Raw genomic sequence first — 11,727 nt, 5'->3', positions numbered from 1 at the left:
ACAGAGGTTATTGAGTTTCGGGATGTGTAAGGTGCCAGGTACTGAGGGCATTCTGGATTTCCACGAGTGGAAATTGAGTGAGCCTCAGGGTACGCCACTTACCCAGGCCTGGTTGTGGTTTTCGGGGGTACCACACAGGCCCTTGCAGGATGCCAGAGTTGTTGCTAGTATGGCTGTTTTGGTGGGAAAGCCCGAGCGAGTGGATATGGCTTTCACCAGACCTCAGGGAGTGGCTCGCATCCTAGTCAGTATCCTGGACATTGAGTATGTTCCGGACGTGGTGAAGTGGGCTTATCGCGGTCAGGTGTATAACCTTCAGATTGAGTTTGAGGATGACAGTCTGTTTGCCGACACACCTGCTTCAGTGGACGTTGATATGCACGAGGGGGATGATGACAGGGGGCGCAAGGAGCTTCCGGTAGATGATCCTGGTCCAGAGGCCGAGAGACCGGGGTCTCGGGTCAAGACCACCGGCGGGGATACGGCGCCTCCTTCTTCGGTGCCGACGACCACTCTGAGGTTTGGTACCTTTGAGCCAGCTTCGGCACCCCTGAGACTATGGAGTGAGCGGGTGGAGTCTTCTGAGGTTTTCGAGCATTCCTTACCTGCGTTGGACCTTGAGGGTCCGAGAGTGGAGGTCTCTGGAGTGGAGGAAGGTCCGGAGATAGCGATCTCGCCTACCTTGGATACTGTTGGCACGTCTGAGATGCAGGTAATGACTACGAGCTTGGTGGGGGGTCGCAGGCAGGAGACCTCGATCCCTCATCACTTGATGGCTGCGATCAGGGTTCTTGAGAGGGACGAGTCCTCGTCGGTAGGGCGGCTGGCTGCTGCTTCTTCTGCTGGGCGGGTGGGTGTTTGTCTGGGGCAGGTGGCCCCGGCAACGCCTGCTGCGCTGGCGCTGGCCGGCTCTGAGGGAGGATGTCTGGGGCAGGAGGCCCCACACTCTTCCCCTTCGGCTTCGACGGAGGCGGTTTCGACTGCCGTGATTGGAGGGGGTCCGGGGAGGGTGATCCCGGGCCATCCCTCATCCTCGGCTGGCGGGATGACGACTCCAACAGCACTGAGGGTCGGGGCGGAAGGAGTGCTTGGACAGGTGGTCCCGGCACCTTCTACCCCTGGCCCCCTGACCGCCGGAGGTGGGAGCCGTCCGGCACTTCCTCTCGCGACTGGTGCCTCTCGGGAGGATGTTGTTGCGTTTGGCGGAATCCCTGATCCGGTCTCCGAGGGGCGGCGGATGAGTTCCCGTCTCCTGGATCATCCGGAGGTTGACGACATGCAGCAGAGGTGCGCTACGAGGGCGGCCAAGCTTCGTGGTATCGAGGCCACTTCCGGTATGTCGGTCAATTTATCCAATTCCATTATGCATTTTTCTACGGATGAGATTATTCATAATGCGACTCAAGTAGGGATTTCGCTAGGGAATAATAATGCTGAAATTTCCAACTCGGTTAATGATCTTTTAGATCTGGAGGCGGATCGCGCATTAGAAACCATTCGAAACCTAGCGGCTGTGCGTCCTATGACTGACGCTGAGATTGATGCGTTGGGAGTGAGAGCGCTAGACACCTTGTGTGCGGACCTTGCACCATCCTGTAATGAGCCAGACGAGGAGGACACCAACGTAGAGGTTGAGGTCCTTCAACCACCACTGCCCGGTTATGAGGACCGGATGATGGACAATGACAAATCTAAACGTAAGTGGAAGCGAAAGGTGTATCCAGCATCCGCGGTACGTAGAAGCGCTAGGATTCGTACGGCAAAAAAATTCCATGATGAATTATGAAAGGAATCTTTTGGAATAGCAGAGGTCTCAAGAACTTGGCTAAAAGAAGGTTTCTTGCTGAGGCATCTTTGGAGCACAGATTAGATTTCATTGCTCTCTCCGAAACTGGAAGAGACAATTTTTCTCCGCAGTTTCTTTCCTCTCTTGCGGGTGGTGTTGATTTCGACTAGCATTGCCTACCGCCACGTGGACGATCGGGAGGCATCTTGTTGGGAGTGAGATGTGATTCCCTTGAGGTCAGGAGTGTGGTAATGGGAGACTTTGCGGTTAAGTTTCGGGTTAGGTCAAAAGTTGATGGGTTCGACTGGGCTTTGGTGGCGGTGTATGGAGCTGCACAACCCGAATTTAAACCGGAGTTTCTGGCGGATCTTGTTCGAATTTGTGGGTCCGAACAGCTTCCAATGTTGGTCGGGGGTGATTTCAATATCATTCGGAGGAAAGAGGAGAAGAATAATGATAACTTTGACGGGAGATGGTCCTTTATGTTCAATACTATTATTGAGAGTTTGGACCTGAGGGAGATTGAACTTTCTGGTAGAAAGTTTACTTGGGCTAATGCGTTGCCAAACCCGACTTATGAAAAGCTTGACCGAGTTCTCGCCAGCGTGGAGTGGGAACAGAAGTTCCCTCTGGTGACGGTACAAGCTTTAACGCGGGGAATTTCAGATTACACACCACTGTTTGTCGACTCCGGGGAGTCCAACTATGTGGGAAACAAAAACACCTTCTCTTTCGAGATGGCCTGGTTCGAACGTGAAGGGTTCTTAGACCTCGTTGCCAGGGAATGGGCTAAGGGGGTCAGGGGTATGACGGCGGTCGAGTGTTGGCAGAATAAAATAAGACATCTAAGAAGCTTTTTACGGGGGTGGGCTAAGCACCTAAGTGGGGTGTATAAGATTGATAAGGATAGACTCCTTTCTCTTATACAGGCCCTCGACACTAAAGCCAAATCTATGATTCTGCTGCCTGCTGAGATCCAGGTTAAAAATGAGGCTGAAAAGAGGCTGAAAGAACTTCTCCGTGAGGAAGAGTTGAAGTGGGCGTTGCGAGCCAAGGTCCACAAAGTGGTTCAAGGGGACGCTAATACTCAATTCTTTCACCTCATTGCTAATGGCAAGCACCGTAAGAAACGAATCTTCCAACTTGAGCAGGATGAGGGTACTATTGTTGGGCAGGATAATCTAAAAACTTACATCACCGAGTATTATAGGCAGTTATTTGGACCACCAGAGGTTAATTGTGTAACTTTGGATGAGTCTCGGACTGAGGATGTTCCTCAACTGTCGGCTGTCGAAAATGATATCTTGCTAGCCCCATTTACGGAGAAGGAAGTGTTTGATGCGATTGCACAAATGGATAACAACAAGGCTCCCGGTCCGGATGGGTTTCCGGCGGAGTTTTATAAAAGGTGTTGGCAGATTATTAAGGGGGATCTGTTACCTATGTTTCATGATCTTTTCTCTGGACAGCTTCAATTATTTCAGTTGAATTTTGGAACTATCATATTGCTTCCTAAGAAAACGGAGGCTGTGCGAATTGAGCAATTCAGGCCAATTTGCCTTCTCAACGTTAGTTTCAAAATCTTCACCAAGGTCGGGACAAACAGGCTTTCACAGATTGCGCTTTCTGTGGTACAGCAATCCCAAACTGCTTTCATGCCGGACAGAAACATCCTCGAAGGAGTAGTTGTCCTTCATGAAACGCTCCATGAAATTCACTCTAAAAAATTAGATGGGGTAATTTTTAAGGTGGATTTTGAGAAGGCGTATGACAAGGTCAAGTGGCCGTTCCTTCAACAGGCATTGCGTATGAAAGGTTTTGATGAGGCTTGGCGCCATCAGGTTGAATCTTTTACGCAAAAAGGGAGTGTGGGTATTAAAGTCAATGACGATATCGGTCATTACTTCCAGACTCACAAGGGCCTCAGGCAAGGCGACCCGATGTCCCCCGTTTTGTTTAACATCGTGGTGGATATGTTAGCAATTTTGATCGGAAGGGCTAAAGACCATGGTCAAGTGGGTGGTTTAGTACCTCATCTGGTGGATGGAGGTGTATCCATTCTTCAATACGCTGATGATACAATCATCTTCATGGAGCATGACTTGGCCAAGGCGAGAAATATGAAGTTGTTGTTATGCCTCTTTGAACAATTATCGGGGTTAAAGATTAATTTTCATAAGAGCGAATTGTTCTGCTTTGGTAGGGCTAAAGACGAACAGGACTCTTATAGGCAACTGTTTGGGTGCGAGTTGGGAAGTCTGCCCTTTTCCTACCTTGGCATTCCGATTCATCATCGTAGGCTAACAAACAGAGAGTGGAAGTGTATCGAGGATCGATTTGAAGAGAAACTGAGCTGCTGGAAGGGTAAGCTCATGTCATATGGAGGCCGGTTAGTTTTGATAAACTCGGTACTCATGAGTATGCCTATGTTCCTCTTATCGTTCTTTGAAGTTCCAGTGGGAGTGAGGAAAAGACTGGACTTCTATCGATCACACTTTTTTTGGCAGGGTGATGAGCTTAAAAGAAAATACCGGCTTGCTAAGTGGGATATCATCTGTCGACCCAAAGACCAAGGTGGCCTTGGCATTGAGAATCTTGAGGTTAAGAACAGATGCCTTCTTAGTAAGTGGTTGTGGAAGCTCGCTAGCGGTTCGGAAGCTATGTGGGCGCAAATCATTCGCAGCAAGTATCTCCAGACTAGGACTTTGTCCCAGGTAACAGTTAGGCCGATGGATTCGCCTTTCTGGAAAGGGCTCATGAAAGTCAAGCAATTAATGTTCAATAGGACAACAGTTGTCATTGGCAATGGGGCCACTACACGTTTCTGGGAGGACGCTTGGCTGGGCGACTCACCCCTGGCCATTCAGTATCCGTCTTTATATCGTATTGCTCAACGACGTGAGGTGCTCGTGGCAACGGTATTTCAATCTATCCCCCTTAATATTCAGTTTAGACGGTCATTAGCGGGCAATCGTTGGGAGGTTTGGCTCCAGTTAGTTAGGAGACTAATGGAGGTTCAACTTTCTGACCAACCGGATAAATTACGCTGGAAGTTGACTACGTCTGGGGTATTTACAGTCAGGTCTATATATACTGATGTTATTAATACAAGCTCCATTCCAACTTCCAAGAGTGTCTGGGATGTCAAAGTACCTTTGAAAATAAAAGTGTTTATGTGGTTTGTTCATAAACAAGTTATTCTAACAAAGGACAACTTAATAAAGCGTAATTGGACAGGACCTACTAGGTGTAGTTTCTGTGATCGAGATGAGACAATTAAACATCTCTTTTTTGATTGCCCGCTGGCCAAGGTTCTCTGGCAGACGGTCCACATTGCTTTTAATATAACTCCACCGAATACTGTTAATGCTTTATTTGGGAATTGGGTATATGGGTTTCACTCTACAATAGCAAGACATATTCGGGTTGGAGTCTGCGCTTTAATATGGACCATCTGGCTATGCAGAAATGATTTGGTTTTTAACAGATCATCACGAATTCATTTTTTGCAGGTTATCTTCCGAGCTACGGCGCTGATCCGTTCATGGTCATTACTCACTCCGATGGAGGCCAGGGAGCATTTGGTTACTGGGTCTACCCGGTGGGAGATGGTTGCTCGGGATATCTTCAACCGGTTTGGATGGCGGTCATGTAATAGGATAGGCATTTAGTTTCCCTATCTATATAGCCAGCCGGTTGTGGCTCCTTTATTGGCTAGTTAGTGTTTCTAGTCTTCTGCGCTCTGTGTGGGCTGCTTTTTATTGTTTTCAGTTAGAGACTATGGAATTTTGTTCGCACTTTTGTTGCTTCTTTAATAAGATGGCTGTATGCATCACTCCTGATGCAGAGGCCGGGGAGTCCCCCTTTTCCAAAAAAAAAAAAACATCAAGTGAGTATTTGAAGACATCAATAAACAAATCTAACTTTGAAAGGAAACAATCTACAATCTTTAGCCAAAGTAATCTTGGAAATACTATCTGGCATCCTATACTTCTATAGTCTCTACAGTTTTACAAAGAGAAAATATTATATTCTTCTCATAGTTTGATTTCTCTAAAATTCTTAGCACGGAAGGATGCTATTTAATACTTTGTAACTGACCGACAAGAAGTAACAACCAGATTCTATTTAATAACTGAGAGCAGAGACCATGATGTCTTAGTGCTATTTCATACTAACTGTGTGTACTGGGAAACAACAATGTGCAACATTGAGGGAGAGAGCAAAACCTGATGTAGCAAAACATCTACCTTAACTGATAGTCCCTCCATAAAGAAATATAAGAGTGTTTAGATCACTAAAGTAGTGATCTAAATGCTCTTATATTCCTTTACAGAGGGAGTACTCCTTAATTATCCAATTAGCAGTAGTTTACATAGGCAAGACCTGATTAATTCCAATGGGTATACCTTGCTGCTGTAGGTTGGAGCTGCTTAGGAAGGCTGTCACTGCAGGCTTGGAGGGGAAAGTTGAGGATGTAGTTCTACAACCAGAATTTAATTCAGTCATCCAATAAGTTGGCATTTATAGAGAACCATATATTTCAATAATATAAGCAATTCGACTAACAATGAAGATTAGACTTACAACCATAACATTCTGAAGACCAATATAGATTAAAATATTTTAGTAGCGCGGACAACACAAGTGGCAAAAAATTGGAATGAAATGGCTAGATAATGGTGAATAGAAAGGTCACTGGGAAACGGAAGGAAACTCATAAAGGCTTGTTGTTGATGGCACCGGCAAATAGTTTGCCCTTTCTGCAAAAACAAAGGTGCAGTTAATTAACTCCAAAATACACTCCAGGGGTGAGTATCTGTTTGTCTCTTTTCACCCAGCAGTACATTCAAATTCAACTGATTTTATGATCTAGAAGGTTTGGATCCATAGCATGTTTTATATCAGAAAGGAAAAATCATTAAGCATCTAGCATAAACACAGAAATATTAAGCCAAATATATAAAATATGAAACTACTTTTCATGATGGATGAAATGCTATAGATTTTGGATTGTTGATATTGATATATTTTTCTAAAATCTTGGTCAAACATGGCCTCATTTGACTTTTGGAAAAACAAATACACGTTATATAAAGTAACGGAGGGAGTAGTATGAAATTTTTAATTAATAGCACTCTTACAGAGCATGATTAAGGCGCCGCATTCAACATAACAAATCAAGATCACTCCTATAATTTGAAACACATAGGCCTACTGCATATACATGTCACACAGCTGGACAGGGCTAGTTGAGTGATCTTCCTCAACCTTTGGGCCAAGGGGTAACCATCAGTCCACCACCACCTCATATGATAATCATATATAGAAAATAGTAATGAGTCCAAAACAAAATTGCTACCCTGTACAAATATTAGCGGTCCAGCTAGATGATGCCCATTTCTAAAATATATAAAACCCACTTGTCATAGGAGTGTTATCAAAATGCCTTGTTTTGCAATGGATACATATTGAACAATTTCAAGCGTAAACAAAAGTAATTTTGGCAAATACAGCTTCTTTACTCAATATAGCATGTTCGAAGAAATTAGTATGTGCTTGAATATCTGGATTTGATGCCTTGTTTCTAGATTACAAGCACAACCCAAATATATAGATATGGTTATACAAATACAATTAGTTGGAGGTTGCAGGCATCCAAAGAATAATACTGACTGTAGTCTATTAACTAAAACGACACTTTCTGGAAACAATTCATATTCTGGAATGGAAATCGCATCAAGATAAGACCATGCCAAAAGATAAAGTTGTATTTTAGAACTGAAATTATTTGCATCCATTTGATTATTTTCTGATGTTTTTCTGTTATTGAGCTATAACCTATAAGTATATGACCAAGAGATAGCAGGGACGTAAAAATTCAGAAACTCTCTAGCCAGAGCACTCATAGACGGCTCAGTTTATCTATCAATGCTACCAATTGAATTCACATGTCCAAACGACACATCACATGGTTGTTCAGGGCGGCCCGAGTTAAAATCTTTTCTTTCCGAAGCTAGGAATATTTATGTAGTTTAGTTAGTACCTTCCTTTTCTGACTTGATGCTGGTGGTAGCGGTAGTAGGCATCAAGGTCATCGCAGGGCTCCTCCCCGTCGTAGCTACTCCACCCCATGTCCCAGAACCCGTTGTACTGGATACCGACTGCTGCAGGAGTAATCCCAACACAGGTCAAGTCAGAGATCATCACATATATGTATCACTTTCATGCAGTTGTTTTTTTTAATATATAGAAAAGCGTATGTGGAGCATAGGACCGTGAGCAAGATATACAAAAATATAAAAATCCATTCGGTGGCAGCCAAGAGGGCCGAGAAAGTAACTAAGGGACCAAGCTGAACATAATGGAACACCAGAGATGCTATATAAATGAAGATATATATTAACTTGCTTCGCAAGACCAATGAAGATATATATTAACTTGCTTCGCAAGACCAATGGACAAATGAAGATATATATTAACTTTGTACCATCTACTTTTATTATTGATTCCTATTTACACAGTATAACCAAATAAAAGAAAAAAGCACGAAGATTTGGCTCAAAGTATGATAGAACTCATGATTGATCTACCCGATCAGATTGTCATGGTCATCAGGCAGTAACCGCGCCGCATGCTCAGCTTTGTGCCTGCACAAGTTGCATCAAAGGCAAATCGCCAATCCATTTGTTTATGGAACCAGAACACTAAAATACATATATGATGTGAGGTCACAGGCAAATGAAAGCAATGGGGAGGGAGACAATTACCAGCCAGCTTCCTTGCAAGGTAAAGGAAGGGCTTCTCCTAGTTGTAGTTGCTCTTGGCTTTAACCTGCCAGTTCTTCACAGAAACCTTGTTACTGCAGAGGACAATGGAGATGTTCTCACACACCCTGCAAGAGTTAATATCCAGACATCAGAAATCCAAACTGCAATTTCACTTACATGTAGTAGAGAGCAGATGATTGATTCAGAAGCAAACATGCACAGGAGTTAATATCGACAACGACTATAATGAGTAGCTCACAAATATAGACCACAGAACCTAGGCACCAATGAACTACCCACATGTACACAACAGCCTAAAATGGCATCCAGCAAGGCATTAACCTAAAATGTTAACCAAGCTCATGATTTAGAAGTGTAACTAAGCAACGGTATAAATCATATGTGCAGAGAATCGACAGCGGCTCACCTCGGCTCCTATTGAATGCTGAGGCAGAGAGGTGCCCACAGCATAGCAGGGTGAATCAGACGCGGCCCATCTCAGCTCGACTTCCTCGTCCTCCTTCTGCCGAGCGCCCAGGAGTAGATGCAATTAATGTTTACTCTGCAAAAAAATGAATCTTGAGCGGATGAATAGAAATCCGACAGAAAGAGGGGAGGAAACTATGGAGAAGGGGGCTTACCTTAAGAGGAGCATGGCAGCGCCGTAGGATGGAGCGTGTTGCACCCCGGTGGCCACCTCGCCATCGGCCAGCACGGATCCGGAGGGAGGCATGTCTCGTCCACCACCACGCACGCACCAACTTCGTCGTCGGGCCTGGGAAGGGCAGAGGAGCGCGACATCGTGCTGAATCCCGGTAGCCACAGCTGGATCTTGCCGTATCTAGCCACCCGGCTGGGCGGAGGAGGCGTCGGGGTTGCAGCCCCGCATCGTATAGTGCGGCGGCGGCCCGCGCTCCTGTCGGCATAGGGGAGGAGGAAAGGATGACGGACCGAGCTCGGCGGGGAGAGGAGGCGGCGGCCAGTCCGACGAGGAGAGCAGCGGCAGCCAGTTCGGTAGCAGGAGAAGAACGTCGAGGGGGAGAGGACAGAGCACGGCGCGGAGGAACGAAGAAGGGGAGTGGGCCCACCTGTTATAGGCCCAAAGTTAGGTGCCTTTTAAGGCACCGAAGCTCAATCCGTGTGTGGCCAGGGGACGGATAGGTCATAGGAGTGAGGAGGGCTCATAGGCCCAAAGGCAGGTGCCTTAAGGCACCGAAGCAGCGTCCGCCACACACGGTACGCCACGTAAGCCCAAAGGTGTGAAATCCCAGAACTGCTCTCCGGCGGCCACCAAAATTTACAGGCGGTGGCCCAAGCTGAAATGGCAAAAATGCCCTGGTGGGGGCATGGATATTACAATTTGTTGCAATTGGAATTTATCCGACGACCGAGGTTGATCGGGTAAATATCCAACGACCCACAACGATTTGGATCGAGATCTGACGGCCTGTGTCGCGAGGAGATTCCGATCCGACGGCTGAAAATCCAAAGCCCTGGGGAGGCTCCATTTTGCTTCGGTCTCTAACAATGGGATGGGATACAACACTACAAGTTCAAAATTGAGGCCACTGCCATGTAAAGTGGCGAAAACCCTAGCATCTAAAGAGACTCCTTTCGCTAGCATGTCATCAAACAGGCTCAAAGCCTCTCGAACGTTTCCACTCCAAACCAACCAGATGCACTACGGGCTCTGCAGGGTACCCACCGTCGATGTGCCTTACCAGATTGGCAGTCTCGTGTCTCCTCCCAGTCCCAAGCTGTGACAGCGGCCAGGACATGTTGTGTGCGTGTGTGTGGACGCGCACGGGTCGTGTCGGGCGCGTCGGGTTCATGGCAAGTGTGTGTGTGGTGCACGGCGTGTCCGTGCACGACTACACCGTGTGTGCATGTGTGTGTGTGTGTAGGTGTAGGTTATTGGTGAGCTGCACGGCCTGATCGGGCTCGTTCTGTTGGTGCTCACCGCGAGTCGCGCGGCTCAGAGCGCATTGCGGGCGCGGCCAGAGCGTGCGGAGTGTGGGCACGATCGCGGCGAGTGGAGGCGTGGGTACGTGCCCAGGGCGCCGGCTCAGGGCTATAAAGTCGTGCGGTGACCGTTGTAATAGATGTGGTGCTCGAGTTCACGCTTGAGGAGTGAAAAGGCCGTCGGTGCGGCGGGCATTCGTGTGCCGGAAAACCTCCCGTGTCCACTGTTCCATCTTGTTCCTCCTTCTTCCTTCTTGGTTTGTGCCAGAGAGAGTGAGAGCGAGAGAGAGAGGGAGAGCTAGGACAAGCTAGGGGAGGAGCTAGGGTTCCAACAATTGGCATCAGAGCTTCGGTTCGGGAGTGATCGCTGGCGGCCATGGCGCTCGTACCGCATGGTGGTGGCGGTGGCATGTTCTCGCTGCCGGTCCCGCCGATGACCACAATGAACTACACCTCCTGGGGGATCAAGGTGGAGGCCATCCTTGATGCCCAGGGGCTGTGGGGGTGGTAGCTCCGGTGGAGGGCACGACGATCGACGCCGGCAGGAGGAAGACGGCACGGTCGATGCTCCTCGGTGCACTGTCGGAGGAGGTCATGCTGCAGGTGTCGACGAAGCCCACCGCGGAGGAGGTATGGGACTCCCTCAAGGTGCGCTTCGTCGGCGCCGATCGAGTGCGGGCGGCGCGGATCGCGACATTGCGGGGGGATTTCTATCGCCTGCACATGGACGACGCCAACGAGCTAGACGTGTACGCCGGGAAGGTCAGCAGCATAGCGGCCAGGTACGCCTGACTTGGCGAAACACTCAACGATGCGACAATGGTCAAGAAGCTGCTCGACACCGTGCCGGACCGGCTGTATGCCATGGTGGCCGGCATCGAGCAATTTTGTGGTGTCAAGGAGATGCCCTTCGAAGAGGCCCTCGGGCGTCTGAAAGCATTTGAGGAGAGAACGCGGCGACGCGCGCAGGCCGGCGGGGAGCGAGCAAGTGAGCAGCTCATGATGACCGCGGCGCAGTGGGCGGCACGGTGGCGTCAGCAGGGCGGAGGCGGCTTCATCGACCATGACGACGACGGCGCAGGAAGCACGGCACTGGGTGGCGGAGGCGAGCGGCGCGGACGCTGTTACGACTACAGCCAACGCGGCCACTTCAAGCGCGAGTGCCCCAAGCTGCGGAAGGCGCAGGCGGCGGAGCAAGCCCTCCTTGCC

The 11,727-nt window shown here is 48.2% G+C and overlaps 1 long non-coding RNA gene across 1 annotated transcript; it reads right to left on the bottom strand.

Annotated features, from left to right (window-relative positions):
• Window positions 1–8,184: 8,184 nt before the first annotated feature.
• On the bottom strand, window positions 8,185–8,820 carry LOC119368837. Its single transcript, XR_005176752.1, has 2 exons — window positions 8,557–8,820; window positions 8,185–8,436 (listed from the first exon to the last, which is right to left on the bottom strand). It is a non-coding gene; the product is annotated as an uncharacterized LOC119368837 (long non-coding RNA).
• Window positions 8,821–11,727: the final 2,907 nt, after the last annotated feature.

The sequence above is a fragment of the Triticum dicoccoides genome, chromosome 2B (assembly GCF_002162155.2).
Source record: "Triticum dicoccoides isolate Atlit2015 ecotype Zavitan chromosome 2B, WEW_v2.0, whole genome shotgun sequence".
Taxonomy (NCBI): domain Eukaryota; kingdom Viridiplantae; phylum Streptophyta; class Magnoliopsida; order Poales; family Poaceae; genus Triticum; species Triticum dicoccoides.
Note: the sequence above shows the minus strand (reverse complement) of the source record. Positions and strands in the feature narration are given on the sequence as shown.